Source organism: Pseudophryne corroboree, chromosome 3, assembly GCF_028390025.1.
Source record: "Pseudophryne corroboree isolate aPseCor3 chromosome 3, aPseCor3.hap2, whole genome shotgun sequence".
NCBI lineage: Eukaryota > Metazoa > Chordata > Amphibia > Anura > Myobatrachidae > Pseudophryne > Pseudophryne corroboree.
Genome location: NC_086446.1, coordinates 538,107,242 through 538,126,610, shown reverse-complemented (window position 1 = coordinate 538,126,610; position 19,369 = coordinate 538,107,242). Strand labels below are relative to the sequence as shown.

Below are 19,369 nucleotides of genomic sequence, written 5' to 3'. Positions count from 1 at the left end.
GCTGAGTGACACATCACACACAGTCACTCAGCCAATCAGAGCACAGACACCCCCCCACCCACACACAGACCAGCAACTACCCGGGCAGCAGGCTGCAGAATGATATTGCAGCCAGGAACTCAACACAGGAGAGATGGTTAGTCACCTGTCAGTGTGTCACACACACATACATGTGTATAGTACTGTACAGGATAATTACTTTTATAAGCTTGATTTCGCCTCACCAAAACCTACAAGTTCCATCTCTATCCAGCACCTCCTGTAACACCCTCCCTGCTCTTTTGCAGTATGTATAGTTATCTATACTATGTATACAACATGTACTCTGCATATATATGTATATTATGTACGTGTATTGTATGTGTGTGCTTTATATATATATATATATATATATATATATATATAATATACTATACGCTATATATGCATGTGTATTGTATGTGTGTGCTTTATATATATATATATATATATATATATAATATACTATACGCTATATATGCATGTGTATTGTATGTGTGTGCTTTATATATATATATATATATATATATATACATATATATATATATATATATATATATATATATATATATACTATACGCTATATATGCATGCAGGGATGGTATCGGGATCTTTGTGATGGCAGCGGTCAGAATACAGACAACATCACCCTTACATGCCAAATCTTGACACCTGGAAGGTAAGTATACTATTACTAACCTTCATCTACTCCCCCACCTAACCCTCCCTTCCCGCAGCCTGACCCTAACTTTACTCGGTGATGCCTAAACCTAACCCACCCCCCACACACATGTAGCCTAAAGCTAACCTTTCCACCCCCGCAGCCTAACCCTTCCCGGTGGTGCCTAACCCCCTCTCCCCACAACTAACCCTCTTCCTGCAGCCTAATACTAACCCTCCCACAGCCTAAACCTTTCCCCTCCATCTCCTACCACAGCACACTTACGTTCGGGTTTTTATCCACGTGTGTATCCCGCACCAGCATTCTGACCAATGTTGGTATTCCGGCATCAGCATTCCAAATGCCGATATCCTGAACGCCGGTATGCTGACTGCATCCCATGCATGCATACTATGTATAGTGTGTATATATATATATATATATACACACACAGTATATGTATGTATGTGTGTATATATATATATATATATACACAGTATATGTATGTATGTATGTATGTATGTATGTGTGTATATATATATATATATATGTATATAATTTTATATTTATAATTTCTCTATCGTCCTAAGTGGATGCTGGGGTTCCTGAAAGGACCATGGGGAATAGCGGCTCCGCAGGAGACAGGGCACAAAAGTAAAGCTTTTACAGGTCAGGTGGTGTGTACTGGCTCCTCCCCCTATGACCCCCCTCCAGACTCCAGTTAGATTTTTGTGCCCGGACGAGAAGGGTGCAATTCTAGGTGGCTCTCATAAAGAGCTGCTTAGAGAGTTTAGCTTAGGTTTTTTATTTTACAGTGATTCCTGCTGGCAACAGGATCACTGCAACGAGGGACAGAGGGGAGAAGAAGTGAACTCACCTGCGTGCAGGATGGATTGGCTTCTTGGCTACTGGACATGAAGCTCCAGAGGGACGATCACAGGTACAGCCTGGATGGTCACCGGAGCCACGCCGCCGGCCCCCTCACAGATGCTGAAGCAAGAAGAGGTCCAGAATCGGCGGCTGAAGACTCCTGCAGTCTTCTTAAGGTAGCGCACAGCACTGCAGCTGTGCGCCATTTTCCTCTCAGCACACTTCACACGGCAGTCACTGAGGGTGCAGGGCGCTGGGGGGGGGCGCCCTGGGAGGCAAATGTAAACCTTTAAAAAGGCTAAAAATACCTCACATATAGCCCCAGAGGCTATATGGAGATATTTACCCCTGCCTAAATGTACTAAATAGCGGGAGACGAGCCCGCCGGAAAAGGGGCGGGGCCTATCTCCTCAGCACACGGCGCCATTTTCTGTCACAGCTCCGCTGGTCAGGAAGGCTCCCAGGTCTCTCCCCTGCACTGCACTACAGAAACAGGGTATAACAGAGAGGGGGGGCAAAATAAATGGCAATATATTAATATAAAAGCAGCTATAAGGGAGCACTTAATCATAAGGCTATCCCTGTCATATATAGCGCTTTTTGATGTGTGCTGGCAGACTCTCCCTCTGTCTCCCCAAAGGGCTAGTGGGTCCTGTCTTCGTATAGAGCATTCCCTGTGTGTCTGCTGTGTGTCGGTACGTGTGTGTCGACATGTATGAGGACGTTATTGGTGTGGAGGCGGAGCAATTGCCAAATATGAGGATGTCACCTTCTAGGGGGTCGACACCAGAATGGATGCCTTTATTTGTGGAATTACGGGATAGCGTCAACTCGCTTAAGCAGTCGTTTGCCGACATGAGGCGGCCGGACACTCACTTAGTGCCTGTCCAGGCGCCTCAAACACCGTCAGGGGCTGTAAAACGCCCCTTGCCTCAGTCGGTCGACACAGACCCAGACACAGGCACTGATTCCGGTAGTGAAGGTGACGAATCAACCGTATTTTCCAAAAGGGCCACACGTTATATGATTTTGGCAATAAAGGAGATGTTACATTTAGCTGATACTACAGGTACCACTAAACAGGGTATTATGTGGGGTGTGAAAAAACTACCAGTAGTTTTTACCGAATCAGAAGAATTAAATGACGTGTGTGATGAAGCGTGGGGTGCCCCGATAAAAAACTGCTAATTTCAAAGAAGTTATTGGCTTTATACCCTTTCCCGCCAGAGGTTAGGGAGCGCTGGGAAACACCTCCTAGGGTGGACAAAGCGCTAACACGCTTATCAAAACAAGTGGCGTTACCCTCTCCTGAGACGGCCGCACTTAAAGATCCATCAGATAGGAGGATGGAAAATATCCAAAAAGGTATATACACACATGCAGGTGTTATACTACGACCAGCTATTGCGACTGCCTGGATGTGCAGTGCTGGGGTAGTTTGGTCAGAGTCCCTGATCGAAAATATTGATACCCTGGACAGGGACAATATTTTACTGTCGTTAGAACAAATAAAGGATGCATTTCTTTATATGCGTGATGCACAGAGAGATATCTGCACACTGGCATCACGGGTAAGTGCTATGTCCATTTCGGCCAGAAGAGCTTTATGGACACGACAGTGGACAGGCGATGCGTAGAGGAGTTATTTGGGGTCGGTCTATCGGATTTGGTGGCCACGGCTACGGCCGGGAAATCCACCTTTTCTACCTCAAGTCACTCCCCAACAGAAAAAGGCACCGACCTTTCAACCGCAGCCTTTTCGTTCCTTTAAAAATAAGAGAGCAAAGGGCTATTCATATCTGCCACGAGGCAGAGGACGAGGGAAGAGACAGCAACAGGCAGCTCCTTCCCAGGAACAGAAGCACTCCCCGGCTTCTACAAAAGCCTCAGCATGACGCTGGGGCTTCGCAAGCGGACTCGGGGGCGGTAGGCGGTCGTCTCAAGAATTACAGCGCGCAGTGGGCTCACTCGCAGGTAAATCCCTGGATCCTGCAGATAATATCTCAGGGGTACAGTTTGAAATTAGAGACAGAGCCACCTCACCGTTTCCTGAAGTCTGCTTTACCAACGTCCCCCTCAGAAAGGGAGACGGTTTTGGAAGCCATTCACAAGCTGTATTCTCAGCAGGTGATAGTCAAGGTACCTCTTCTACAACAAGGGAAGGGGTATTATTCCACTCCTTTTGTGGTACCGAAGCCGGATGGCTCGGTAAGGCCTTTTCTAAATCTGAAGTCCTTGAACCTGTACATAAAGAAGTTCAAGTTCAAGATGGAGTCACTCAGAGCAGTGATAGCGAACCTGGAAGAAGGGGACTTTATGGTATCCTTGGACATCAAGGATGCGTATCTCCACGTTCCAATTACCCCTCACACCAGGGGTACCTCAGGTTCGTTGTACAAAACTGTCACTATCAGTTTCAGACGCTGCCGTTTGGTTTGTCCACGGCACCTCGGGTCTTTACAAAGGTAATGGCCGAGATAATATTTCTTCTTCGAAGAAAAGGCGTATTAATTATCCCATACTTGGACGATCTCCTAATAAGGGCAAGGTCCAGAGAACAGCTAGAGATGGGTTTAGCACTATCTCAAGAGGTGCTAAAGCAGCACGGATGGATTCTGAATATTCCAAAATCCCAATTAATGCCGACAACTCGTCTGCTGTTCCTGGGGATGATTCTGGACACAGTTCAGAAAAGGTTTTTCTTCCCGAAGAAAAAGCCAAGGAGTTATCTGACCTGGTCAGGAACCTCCTAAAACCAGGAAAGGTGTCTGTACATCAATGCACAAGAGTCCTGGGAAAAAATGGTAGCTTCTTACGAAGCAATCCCTTTCGGCAGATTCCATGCAAAGGGATCTGTTGGACAAATGGTCAGGGTCGCATCTTCAGATGCACCTGCGGATAACCCTGTCGCCGAGGACAAGGGTATCCCTTCTGTGGTGGTTGCAGGAGGCTCATCTATTGGAGGGCCGCAGATTCGGCATGCAGGATTGGATCCTGGTGACCACGGGTGCCAGCCAGAGAGGCTGGGGAGCAGTCACACAGGGAAGAAATTTCCAGGGAGTGTGGTCGAGCCTGAAAAAGTCTCTTCACATAAGCATTCTGGAACTAAGAGCAATCTACAATGCTCTAAGCCAGGCGGAACCTCTGCTTCAAGGAAGACCGGTGTTGATCCAGTCGGACAACATCACGGCAGTCGCCCATGTAAACAGACAGGGCGGCACAAGAAGCAGGAGGGCAATGGCAGAAGCTGCCAGGATCCTTCGCTGGGCGGAGAATCACGTGATAGCACTGTCAGCAGTATTCATCCCGGGCGTGGACAACTGGGAAGCAGACTTCCTCAGCAGACACGACCTTCACCCGGGAGAGTGGAGACTTCATCCAGAAGTTTTCCACATGCTATTAAACCGTTGGGTAAAACCAATGGTGGACATGATGGCGTCTCGCCTCAACAAAACACTGGACAGGTATTGCGCCAGGTCAAGAGATCCGCAGGCAATAGTTGTGGACGCGCTGGTAACACCTTGGGTGTACCAGTCGGTATATGTGTTTCCTCCTCTGCCTCTCATACCAAAGGTATTGAGGATTATACGGCAAAGTGGAGTAAGACTAGTGGCTCCGGATTGGCCAAGAAGGACTTGGTACCCGGAACTTCAAGAGATGGTCACGGACGATCCGTGGCCTCTACTTCTGAGAAGGGACCTGCTTCAGCAGGGTACTTGTCTTTTTCAAGACTTACCGCGGCTGCGTTTGACGGCATGGCGTTTGAATGCCAGATCCTAAAAGGAAAAGGCATTCCAGAAGAAGTCATTCCTACCTTGATAAAGGCAAGGAAGGAAGTCACCGCGAAGCATTATCGCCGTATTTGGCAAAAATATGTTGCGTGGTGCGAGCAGCGGAGTGCTCCGATGGAGGAATTTCAACTGGGTCGTTTTTCTACATTTCCTGCAATCAGGATTGTCTATGGGTCTCAAATTGGGATCTATTAAGGTTCAAATTTCGGCCCTATCAATATTCTTCCAAAAAGAATTGGCCTCAGTCCCTGAGGTCCAGATTTTTATCAAAGGAGTACTGCATATACAGCCTCCTGTGGTGCCTAAGGTGGCACCGTGGGATCTAAATGTAGTTTTAGATTTCCTCAAATCAAATTGGTTTGAACCACTAAAGAAGGTGGATTTGAAATATCTCACATGGAAAGTGACTATGTTACTGGCCCTGGCTTCGGCCGGGAGAGTATCTGAACTGGCGGCTTTGTTTTATAAAAGCCTTATTTAATTTTCCATTCGACATAGGGCAGAGCTGCGGACGCGTCCGCATTTTCTCCCTAAGGTGGTATCAGCGTTTCACCTGAACCAGCCTATTGTAGTGCCTGCGGCTACAGACGACTTGAAGGACTCCAAGTTGTTGGACGTTGTCAGAGCCTTAAAAATATACATTTAAAGGACGGCTGGAGTCAGAAAATCTGACTCGCTGTTTATACTGTATGCACCCAACAAGTTGGGTGCACCTGCTTCTAAGCAGTCGATTGCTCGTTGGATTTGTAACAAAATTCAACTTGTACATTCTGTGGCAGGCCTGCCACAGCCTAAATCTGTTAAGGCCCATTCCGCAAGGAAGGTGGGCTCATCTTGGGCGGCTGCCCGAGGGGTCTCGGCATTACTACTCTGCCGAGCAGCTACGTGGTCAGGGGAGAACACGTTTGTAAATTTTTACAAATTTGATACCCTGGCAAAGGAGGACCTGGAGTTCTCTCATTCGGTGCTGCAGAGTCATCCGCACTCTCCCGCCCGTTTGGGAGCTTTGGTATAATCCCCATGGTCCTTTCAGGAACCCCAGCATCCACTTAGGACGATAGAGAAAATAAGAATTTACTTACCGATAATTCTATTTCTCGGAGTCCGTAGTGGATGCTGGGCGCCCATCCCAAGTGCGGATTATCTGCAATACTTGTACATAGTTATTGTTAACTAATTCGGGTTATTGTTTAGGAAGCCATCTTTCAGAGGCTCCTCTGTTATCATACTGTTAACTGGGTTTAGATCACAAGTTGTACGGTGTGATTGGTGTGGCTGGTATGAGTCTTACCCGGGATTCAAAATCCTCCCTTATTGTGTACGCTCGTCCGGGCACAGTACCTAACTGGAGTCTGGAGGGGGGTCATAGGGGGAGGAGCCAGTACACACCACCTGACCTGTAAAAGCTTTACTTTTGTGCCCTGTCTCCTGCGGAGCCGCTATTCCCCATGGTCCTTTCAGGAACCCCAGCATCCACTACGGACTCCGAGAAATAGAATTATCGGTAAGTAAATTCTTATTTTTTTCTATGTATACTATGTGTATGTATTACTGTTCTATGGCCCTCATTCCGAGTTGATCGCTAGCTAGCTTCTTTTTGCAGCCGTGCAAACGCATAGTCGCCGCCCACTGGGGAGTGTATTTTCGCTTTGCAAGTGTGCGATCGCATGTGCAGCCGAGCGGGACAAAAAAGTTTTTTGCAGTTTCTGAGTAGGTCTGAACTTATTCACCCCTTGCGATCACTTCAGCCTGTCCGGTCCCGGAATTGACGTCAGACGCCCGCCCTGCAAACGCCTGGACACGCCTGCGTTTTCCCTACCACTCCCAGAAAATGGTCAGTTGACACCCATAAACGCCCTTTTCTGTCAATCTCCTTGCGATCACCCGTGCGAATGAATTCGTTGCTAGAAGTATTGCCCAGCAACGATGCTGTTTGTACCCGTATGACGCGCATGCGCATTGCGGTGCATACGCATGCGCAGTAGTACCCTGATCGCTGCGCTGCGAAAATCAGCAGCGTGCGATCAACATACATACAGATGCGTCCGTGTACACTGATGCTCGCAGCACAGCTACAGTGTGAACAGGGTGCCAGCCAGGGTTGGATTAATAATGGGGCAGATGTAGCTTCAACACCTGCTAGAGACAGGAGAAAAAAAAATCCAGCTGCCAGCAGGCACTTGAGGTCCCGCTCACTCGCACCGCAACTAATCTCTCCCCCTGCCATCCAGCAAAAATTAACCTCGCACGGGGTTCTTCAAATGCAAGTGAAGTGTGATGCCACACCAAGCGCTGCCACACCACCAGTGCACCAGGGGCAGTTGAGCTGTGCTTACCCTCAGCTCTGTGAAGGCGGCCCGCGTGATTGTGACAGGGCTGCTTGTTATCAGGCGAGAGCCTGAGCTATGCAGTCAAACTAAAAGTCTCAACCCTGGTGCAGTGGGAAGGAGCTCTGACGTCTCAGGCCCCTGCTCCAGCAGCAGAGAAGAGTTTTGGGAGAGCACGGAGCCGCTGCTTTGGCCCCTGTCTCAACTCCCTGCCCCTCCCAGGTGAGAAGGCAATCTCTGCGATTGCAAGCTCTGTGGGCAAGGAACCTGCACACTTAAATCTGAATTTTGCATCATATTATCTGATTTTGGGGATGTGTGATACGTACTAGGTGGCAAGTTGTAGGTGAGGTCTCTCTGATGGTACCTGTGTAGTGGAATAACAAGCTCTAGTTGGGGAGAGAGCAACATATGATTGTCAGCTCCTAAAACAAGATACAAATATCAGTGAGACCTTGGATTATGCTGCTGTTAGATAAGATTGTAAACCGATGGACAAAAGTTTAGAAGGTTTATGGCACATGTGTTTGATTGTAAATCCTGGGTGATATTACTAGGTATGTGTGATGACATGTACAGTATTTGATTGTAAGCTCTGGGGATGTTGAAACTCCCTATCTGTGAGATATGTTTGTAAGATTGTGAGATCTGCGGACAAGCGCCTAGTATCTGTGTGATACGTGTTAGGTAGTGAGCTCTGTAGGTGGAGAGGTATCTGTGTATAATATGTGGGAATGAAACCTTAGTATAATGCATGCCGACTCTCCTGCCTACGGATTACTTCCTCCCACTCCTACCTCCAAGATTTCTCACATGCTGCTCCCTTTCTCTGGAATTCTCTACCACTCCCCCCTCAGACTCTCCACCTCTCTACAAACCTTCAAACGGGCTCTCAAGACCCACTTCTTCACCAAACCCAGCCAACTCTCCTCCTAACTCTCTGTTTAACGCTCACTGTTTACTTTTACTTCATACTCCCTTCGACGGCACTAAATCCCCCAGTTCTCTGCCACCCTGATATTTATTTCAGTGTCGTCTGCTGATGAAGCTATGTTTATATACCCGGTACTTGTCCTACAGTATATTGTCTTCAACTGAAAGTCACTGTTTTCTTGTTTTGCCTATTTATGTACTCTGTAATTGGGCGCTGCGGAACCCTTGTGGCACCATATAAATAAAGGGTAATAATATTAATAATCAGGGACGACCTGCTGGCCGCTGCTATTCAGGGATAGGCAGTCTGTGTCTTGTAGCCAGAGAAATGTGACTGAGGTTTTCGAGGTAGGCGCTAGTCACACTCCATGGCAAAGGCCACCCCACACATAACTAGTCACACCTCCATGGCAATAGTCACATCATCTGCTGCGGCACACAATAGGCCCTTCACAAATGTCAGCTCCAGGCCCATGTGGACCTTAATCTGGCACTGGTGCCAGTACAAGAAATGTCTGCCTGTGCCTGTACAAGAAAGGTGTGCCTGTGTCTTTATAAGAAACAAGAGCCTATGCCTGTACAAGAAATGTTTGCCTGTGCCTGCCTGTACAAGAAATGTGTGCCTGTACAAGAAAGGTGTGCTTGTGCCTGTACAAGAAAGGTGTGCTTGTGCCTGTACATTAAATGTGTGCCTGTGCCTGTACATGAAAATGTGTGCCAGTGCCTGTACAAGTAATGTGTGCCTGTGCCTGTACAAGAAATGTGTACTTGTACTTTTACAACAAATGTGTTCCTGTACATGTACAAGAAATGTGTGCCTGGGCCTCTACAAGAAATGAGTGTCTGTGCAAGAAACGTGTGTCTGTAATTGAAAATGTGTGCTATGCATGTGTCTGTACAAGAACTGAGTGCATGTACCTGTACAAGAAATTAATGCGTGTTCCTGTACAAGAAATGTGTGCGTGTGCCTATACAAGATAGTGTTCCTGTATAAGAGACGTGTGCCTGCGCTTGTACAGAAAATTAATGCATGTACAAGAAATGAGTACATGTACCTTTACAATAAATGTGTTCCTGTACATGTACAAGAAATGTGTGCCTGGGCCTCTACAAGAAATGAGTGTCTGTGCCTGTACAAGAAACGTGTGCCTGTATTTGAAAATGTGTGCAACAGTGAAGTGCGGTGAGCTCACCAGCTGGGGAGGCACTGGCAGCTGAACACCCCCCACTCCCCCCGGAAAAAAAAAAGTGCAGTCCCCCCACCACACACCACTAAAACCAGCACCAGGCAGAACCAGCCAGGGGGGGTAATGCCATAGCAGCGGAGGCACTCAGTGTGGGGTCCCAACACCCCCCAAACCAGTCAGCCCGGGGCTGGAATTCCTCAGAAAGTGGGGCCCCCAAAAAATCAAAATGGGGTCCCCCCTCCCGAGCAACAACCAGCACTGGGCTGATAGCCCAGTGCTATGCCCCGCACCCCTGGTGGCGGTGGGTGAGGAGTTCATTGTATGCTAATATTGTTCCTTACAGGTGGCCTACAGGTCCCAGCAAGCCTGTCCCAGCATGCTGGCACTTGGAGTACCACAAGTGCCAGCATTCCTGGACATAACGTGACCGCTGGCACATGTAGTCCACCTGTAAAGAAAATATGAAAAAAACACTACACATTCTTTAAAATAAGCTTTATTACAAAGGGTCTTCACCTGGGGGCAGTGGCCTTCCCAGGTCATCCGGCGTCTTCATCTTGGGGGGCACCACCTCCTCAGGGCTTCTGGCGTCTTCACCTAGGAGGCAGCAGCCTTTAAGCTCTTTTGCATGGCCACTGCCTTCCCAGGGCTTCCAGCGTCTTCACCTGGTGAGCGGCGGCTGCTAAGCTCTTTTGCATAGCCGCCGCCCATCCAGGACTTCCATGGCATCTTCTTTCTTCAGGAGCTCTTCTCTGCTCCTCCTCCACCGTCGGACTGACAGCCGCTGCCTCGCGGTGGCCATCTTGAATTTAAAAAATGACGCTGAGGCGCCATTTTTGAAATGGGTACCGCTCCGCTGCCAAACTCTGCAGAATGGCCCTGACCGCCGCGTCCCGCTAACGCCGCCCGCATCTCCGCCGCCCGCACATCCGCCACCTGGCCCGCCGCATCCCGCACCTCCGCCGCCACCGACACCCACACAGTGATTGACAGCGGATCCAGTGACGGATCCGCTGGCCAATCACTGTGGCCTCACTCACAGGGGCGTGCTTTCATAGGTTGAAAGCACATCCCTGTATGAAAGCGGCACCTCTAATGGTGCCACTTTCCCATGTTATTTCAATGGGCTTTTCCTGCCATTGCTAGGCCCCACCCGCGTCCGCCCCCCGCTCCCATATCTTTCCCCAATCACTACGTGAGGCACCACGATCGGTGCCTCCCAAACACATTTTACACTGTTTAATGATGAGTAAAATAATAAAGGAGTGTCATAAGTACTTATGTGTCATAAGTATCTTCTTTGTATTATTTTACTCATTAATGACAGGGGAGGCACTGCCTCCCCTGACTGCACGTCCCTGGTGTGCATGTGCCTGTACAAGAACTGAGTGCATGTACCTGTACAAGAAATTAATGCGTGTTCCTGTACAAGAAATGTGTGCGTGTGCCTATACAAGATAGTGTTCCTGTATAAGAGACGTGTGCCTGCGCTTGTACAGAAAATGAATGCATGTAGCCATGTACAAGAAATGAGTACATGTACTTTTACAATAAATGTGTTCCTGTACATGTACAAGAAATGTGTGCCTGGGCCTCTACAAGAAATTAGTGTCTGTGCCTGTACAAGAAACGTGTGCCTGTAATTGAAAATGTGTGCCTGTGCCTGTACAAGAACTGAGTGCATGTAACTGTGCTAGAATTGAGTGCATGTACCTGTACAAGAAATGAGTGCATGTACCTGTACAACAAATGTGTGCGTGTGCCTGTACAAGAAATGTTTGCCTGTGCCTATACAAGAAACATGTGCCTGTGCCTGTACAATAAATGGGTTCCTGTACCTGTACAAGAAATATGTGCCTCTACCTATGCAAGAAATGGGTTGGCAATGCAGCCTGTCTGCCTTGTCAGATAGCCCGGCAACATTTTTTAAATCGGATCGGCTGCATGTGATGTCACGCAGTCGCCCTGGAAACGCTCCCAGAATGCCTCCATTTGGCCCACCACACCCCCCAATGCCGCATCGCCACCCTGCGAATGCCCGTCGCTGTCAATCACACTGCGGTCGCAATGTTTAAGGTTACGCAGCGGGACGCTGATGCCGCCAGCGATGAATGAGCTCCTAAATGCTTAAATCAAGTATTTCCTGCTAATATTTTGACCAATCATTTGCTGGGTTGTTAGCTATTGTTGCTGGCCCCGTGTATCTTTCATCTAAGTCCCCTCCTCCATCTCATCTCTGTCCCACTCCCCCCTCATATTCCTATCTCTCTGATCACTGCCCACAATCCCTCCTTTGGGGGAGAGCAGTATGTTGCATAGGGGGAGGCAGCTCAGAGAGCTAACTGGTGTATTTCCCCACTGTTCCAAATCTGTACGTCCTGCATCCGCTGTCGGTATTCTGACCATTACGTACATATATATATAGCTGCGCTGTCAGGAGGTCCGCGGTACTTTTTTTTTTTTTTTAAGCCACTACAAAAATGCTCCCGCACATCCCCATTTGCCGCCGATGTGGCCGCAAGGAGAAGGGTCATGCACACGCACTGTGGCCAGTGCGCGTCCGCAGACCAGAAGGACGCAGCCACTGCATACAGAAATGCATCTATGTCCATCTCTGAATCAGCCCCATAGTGTCCAATATGTACAGTGCATCTGGAAAGTATTCACAGTGCTTCACTTTTTCAACATTTTGTAATGTTACAGCCTCATTCCGAAATGGAATAAATTATTTTTTCCCCTCAAAATTCTACACACAATGGCCCTCATTCCGAGTTGTTCGCTCGCTAGCTGCTTTTAGCAGCCATGCAAATGCTAAGCCGCCGCCCTCTGGGAGTGTATCTTATCTTAGCAGAAGTGCGAACGAAAAGGATCGCAGCGCAGCTACAAAAAAAGTTTGTGTAGTTTCTGAGCAGCTCCAGACCTACTCCTACCTTGCGATCACTTCAGACTATTTAGTTCCTGTTTTGACGTCACGAACACGCCCTGCGTTCGACCAGCCATGCCTGCGTTTCCCCCGGCACGCCTACGTTTGTATCTGTCACGCCTGCGTTTTTCCACACACACCCTGAAAACAGTCAGTCACCTCACAGAAACGCCCACTTCATGTCAATCACTCTGCGGCGAGCAGTGCGACTGAAAAGCGTCGCTAGACCTTGTGTGAAACTACTTCGGCTGTTGTGAAAGTACGTCACGCGTGCTCATTGCGCCGCATACGCATGCGCTGAAATGCTGTTTTTTTGCCTGATCGCTGCACAGCGACCTAAAACAGCTAGCGAACAACTCGGAATGACCACCAATACTCCATAATGACAATGTGAAAAAAGTTTTTTTAGACTTTTGCAAATATAGATTAAAAATAAAACCCTACGAAATCACATGTACATAAGTATTCACATCCTTTGCCGTGAAGCTCAAAATTGAGCTCAGGTGCTTCCTGTTTTCACTTATCATTCTTGGGATGTTCCTACAGTTTAATTGGAGTCCACCTGTGGTAAATTCAGTTGATTGGACATGATTTGGACAGGCACACACCTGTCTATATAAGGTCCCACACTTGACAGTGCATGTCTGAGCACAAACCAGTCATGAAGTCAAAGGAATTGTCTGTAGACCTCTGAGACAGCATTGTCTCGAGGCACAAATCTTTGGAAGGGGGCAAAATAATATCTGCTGCTTTGACGTTCCCAATGAGCAGTGGCCTCCATCATCTGTAAATTAAAGAAGTTTGGAACCACCAGGACTCTTCCTAGAGCTGGCCGGCCGTCAAAACTGAGCAATCAGGGAAGAAGGGCAGTAGTCAGGGAGGTGACCAAGAACCCGATGGTCACTCTGTCAGAGCTACTGCATTCCTCTGTGGAGAGAGGAGAACCTTCTAGAAGGACAACCATCTCTGCAACAGTCTTGCAATCAGGCCTGTATGGTAGAGTGGCCAGACAAAAGCCACTCCTTAGTAAAAAGCACATGGCAGCCCGCCTGGAGTTTGCCAAAATGCAACTGAAGGACTCTCAGACCATAAGAAGCAAACTTGTCTGGTCTGATGAGACAAAGATTGAACTCTTTGGAGTAAATGCCAGGCGTCATGTTTGGAGGAAACCAGGCACCGCTCATCACCAGGCCAATACCATCCCTACAGTGAAGCATGGTGGTGGCAGACCCTCCAACATGACCCGCCCCACTAGGTACAAAATGCTCTGTTTCTGGACTTCCCTCTTAATTTATGATTTCCATCACCTGTGTTGAACTAGTTAAATGATAAGAAAGCTAAAATAAAGAAAGCTAAATAAATTAAAAGGGAAGTCTAGAAACAGAGCATTTTGTACCTAGTGGGGCAGGTCATGTTGGAGGGTATGTGGTGGCAGCATCATGCTGTGGGTATGTTTTTCAGTGACAGGAACTGGTAGACTAGTCAGGATAGAGGGAAAAATGAATGCAGCAATGTACAGAGACATCCTGGTTGAAAACCCGCTCCAGAGTGCTCTTAACCTCAGACTGGGGTGACGGTTCATCTTTCAGTAGGACAACGACCCTAAGCACACAGCCAAGATATCAATGAGTGGCTTCAGGACAACTCTGTAAATGTCCTTGAGTGGCCCAGCCAGAACCCAGACTTGAATCCGATTGAACATCTCTGGAGAGATCTGAAAATGGTTGTGCACCGACACTTTCCATCCAACCTAATGGAGGTTGAGAGGTGCTGCAAAGAGGAATGGGCGAAACTGCCCAAAGATAGGTGTGCCAAGCTTGTGGCATCATATTCAAAAAGACTTGAGACTGTAATTGCTGCCAATGGTGCATCAACAAAGTATTAAGCAAAGGCCATTAATACTTATGTACGTGTGATTTCTTGTTTTTTTATTTTTAATAAACTTGCAAAAATCTCAAAAAAACTTTTTTCACATTGTCATTATGGGGTATTGTATGTAGAATTTTGAGGGAAAAAATTAATTTATTCCATTTTGGAATAAGGCTGTAACATAACAAAATGTGGAAAAAGTGAAGCGCTGTGAATACTTTCCGGATGCACTGTATGTTGAAAAATAATGTATACTTTATCTATCCAACATCTGTCCCAAGTCAAAAAGGCATCATGGAGCTGCTTCCCAAGTTTAAAATGCATCATGCAGCTGGTTGCGTTGTAGATGGCGTACAAAAGGCTCTGCCCCACCCACCTGTAGGAGTAGGTGGAGCTACAAGTCCAGGGTAACCGGCCCTCAGAGCAATAGACAGGTGACACTTGACTTTCTGATCATTCAATGACAGGCGGCAGCTCGCACCACAGATTTATTGTAAGTGTAGCTGCTTCGTGGCCAGGTAGGTTGTGAATGGCGGTCTTGGACTCACCCACCCATGGTAGTGGATAGAGCTACAAGTGTGGTGGTCCCATTGGGGATTTCCTCAAAACCCCTACCTCACCAGTCTGACCTGCAGAGATCATCCTGTTAACCTCCATACAATACTTGAGAACATTCTTGTGGCACCAATAAAAGACATAGAACATCCTGGTGCCCAATATACTGTACACTATAGAAAGTATTCTTGTAACCATACAAAAACAGAGAGAGCATTTTAGTGACAACAATAAATTACACAGAATAGCTTAATGTCCACCATATAACCTAGAAAGCATTTTAGTCACCGCAGTAGAATACATAAAGTATCCTAATGACTGCCATACAATACAGAGTATCCTAGTGACCATAATGCAATACAGAGAGCTACCTCATTCAGCATTATTAAACCCTTCACAAACATAAACTTACTCATCTGTAATATGAATTATCCCCTATCATCATCAATTAATACATTCATATTCATGAACTCCTTAATTACATACTCCAAGCTCACTGAATTAATTCTGTTAAGATAATTAATTCTTGTACCCTTACAATTAAACCCAACCATCATAACTAGCCCCTTAGTCAAAACATTGATTTACCTTATTTATTCCCATTTCTAAGTGCCAATTTTCTTTAATAAAAAGCGAGAACCATATTAGTCATTCAAAGTTTATATTGCATTCTATATGCTCTGTTCTTTTCTCATATTCAGTACTTCAAGTCCCCCTGGGAGAATAAAGAACCAGAAATAAAATTAATATTAGATTTTATTTATAATTGTAATAATAAAGATAAAGTATATGTCACAGGTGGTATAGCCTGTGAAAATCAATATAGCGTACCTCATGTCTGATGATAATTCAAATAAGATATTACCTGTCCTATATAAAGGAAAAAAAACTATATTAACATATATATAGTGCCTTTCTGCAGAGGATTTATGTAGCTGTACAAATATAAAAGAAACTATGTGTAATAATAATGTAAAATAGAGTACATCTGAGCTTGCTATATTGATTAAAAGATATTGAGAATGTTCTTTTCTATAAGTGTGCTCGGGATGAAGTCCAAGCATGGGTGCCAAAGGGTTACAAAAGGGCCAAGTGCCTCATCCTTCTTTCTCTCTTTTTATCCATGTCTTTCACAGCTACTTGAGGGCAATTTATGTAAAAGTTTTCTCTCTATAGAACAGAAATTAAAATATTCCTTGAATATGACATGACTGTCTTGACATACATAGTAACATAGTAACATAGTTAATGAGGTTGAAAAAGACAAAATGTCCATGGAGTTCAACCTGTATTATAATTCTTACACTAATCTGTATGTAACTATAGTTTAACTATAATGACCCAGATGAAGTTGACCCAGATGAAGTTATGTTTTTAATTCTAAATAACAACTATAATTCATTTCTAACATTCTCTTCCTTTAAATGCTATATCCTTGGAGATTTCTTTCAGCTAGGAATTTATCTAATCCATTTTTAAACATATTGACTGAGCACCCCATTACTACCTTCTCTGGCAGAGAATTCCACATTTTACTGCCCTTACTGTGAAGAACCCTTTCCTTCATTTATTTTGCATCCAGGCATCTGCTTGGAGAGAGATAATGTGGAGCGTGATAAAGTACCAGGAGGTCTACACAGTTTCGATTCTTTGCCAAATGATCGATGGCTTGTGGTCTGCACATACTTCTGAGCTACATTGCGTATTTGCCCTAATACACTTGCACTGGCGGTCGCAGTGTGGTTTTAGATGCAGTTTGATTGACAGACTGCAACCGTTTGGGGGCGGTGACAGAGAGTGGTAATTATTAAAAATGGAGGAGCGCCAGCACCATTTTGGGGGCATGTCACAGCCAGCTACTGCATCTTCAGACACAGTTTCACTGACCCTGGCAGCTTAGTTGTAGCAGACATTCTGAGCAACCATAGAGCAACAATGTTTTCCGACCAATGTTTCCGATGTGCAACCGATGCTGTGTCTTCAGATACATGCAGCGGATCTGAGAAGCCGACATTGAGCATCACATTACAAAAGATGGCTACTGTGTGCATTAGCATATCTTTTCTGATCTGCTGTGACCGAGGATGCAGCACTGACTCAATGGGGGGAATTGAAATGTTTGAAAATTCGGTTGGGTGTCTGTATTTTCCTGTCTATTAGATAGGAAAAAACAGACACCCAACTGACTTTTCAAACAATTGAATCTCCCCCCCATTGACTCAGTTTAGCTACCCCAATCCCTGCTATCCTCTGCTGTAGAGGCTAGATGCCGCTATTTGTCCAACCAATTAAAAGTTCTGTTTAAAAAGAAGGCTTTTACATATTTGCCCCTATTACATCACTGTCAATGTCACATAACTATAGTTATTAATAGGCAAGCACCTTAGTCAAGGAAGGCTTTCTATTATGTAAACTTTTGAGGCCTCTTTATCAAACGTCAGCTTCTGCGTTGTACAAACAACCCCATTACATCAGTATGTGAACTCGTCAGACTGCCTATTTTGTTTCTCAACTCTAATTAAATGAGAGCTAATTAGTTATGGATTTCTAGAACAGTTTATTAATGAGTCCCAGACAGATAGTGCTGGTGTTTTATCTCAGGTTTATTTTTGTCCCGGGTGGTACTAAGCTCAGTGGTAAATACGATACTGTTCACTGGGTAACACCTTATCTTGCCTGTCACATGACTGCGCTACAATAATTAATCTTCTTACATTTATTTCAGGCGAGCAGTGTTTTGTTCACGTCTCTGCCATGGGGACAGGAAAATGCTGGTGTGTGGATTTCATTTGCTTAGGTATGCATCTTACTTCTAAATTCAGGTCATACTCTGTTGTGTTCATGCAGTGTGGACATGAAATAGTGAATAGTCAACATGAATTTAAATAGGTTTCACTGTGGGCCTCGGGCACCAAGGGTGTAAATATACTGTATCCCACCCTGCTATTGTTGAAATGAGTAGCTAAAATATTTTTCCTTTATTTCTCTGTGACTGAATTGATAATTAAACACATCAATGAATTAAATTATGTCAGGCTATGACTGACAAGTCTCACCCCAGATTCCCTTCATCTAGTATCAAAAACAATGCAACTGATACAAATTATGATAATAATGGTATTGCAATAGATCAATGGAAGTCTCTTTCCCAGTTGTATTTTCTTCCTCTATTATGCTGGCACATAATAATAATAATAATAATAATAATAATAATAATAATAATAATAATAGTAATAATAATAATTATAATAATTTATATAATTTATATAATCTAAGAGTGCATAATACTAGCTAACAGTGCTTTATATAATGTATGTAAATGTATGGGGGTAACCGAGTTTTAACTGCAAGGGGCATTTTTTTTTCCTAGTATTGATCGCCTGAACTGCCAGTGATGTGTGGGATTTAAAATAATATTCTATTAAATTTCCCACTGAGGCTCTTTCCAACTTCCCTGGTGTATTGAAAAATATTGGGACCCCTGAAGAGGCTATCACCTCAGTGGTCCCAGTTTAATGGGACGGTGCTCCTTAGGGGCCTATTCAGTATCACTAATGGGCCTGTTACTGAAGTAGCAGTCTTACTGATAGCAGGTACAGCTGTTTTTCGGAGCAGCTGTCCCTGCATAGAAGCAATGCTGAATTGCTTCAGTAATTAAGTATCTACCTCCGCAACTGGGCCCCCAATGATGAATAGCCTCCTAAAACTCCTAAATAAGAAAATAAAACAGACATGTTTGTAAAATAAGTCTTAGTTGAACCCCCCCCACCACAGTTTTTGCACCATTTACATATAAAAATGTACTGTTTTCGTTTGTTGTAAACTACACTTTGCTTGCATAATTAATTAAAAAAGAAAAAAAAAACATAAAAACTAATGCTTAACTAGTTGCTATAAGTTGCATCGGTGAATGCTTACTTACCGGAGCAATTCAGCATTGCTGCGGTGGTTGGGCAGATGCTCCTAAAAGCAGCGCCATCTGCAAATGGCATTAATTCTTGCAAACAAACTCCAAAAACTTTTTAAGTTTTTAGTGTTTCTTCATGTGTAACGGGTTCTTTAGTGATGATAAACAGTAAGTGATTACCCAGGCTGGCCACCTGTGACTGGCTAGCAGCTAAGTGAAGCCATGATGAGTTTGGGGAACAGTCTGACAGCACTGGAAATGGTAAAAAGCAGACAAGTGTCAGATATTCTCTCACTGAATAATGAAGAAGAAAAGAACAAGAGGAGAA

At 45.3% G+C, this 19,369-nt stretch overlaps 1 long non-coding RNA gene across 1 annotated transcript in view; it reads left to right on the top strand.

The window, feature by feature from the left end:
- Positions 1-53: 53 nt before the first annotated feature.
- Positions 54-19,369, top strand: part of LOC135057992 (uncharacterized) — a 47,472-nt gene continuing 28,156 nt past the window's right edge. Inside the window, exons 1-2 of the long non-coding RNA XR_010244514.1 lie at positions 54-136; positions 17,860-17,931. This is a non-coding gene — a long non-coding RNA (uncharacterized LOC135057992). The remainder of the gene's footprint in view (positions 137-17,859; positions 17,932-19,369) is intronic.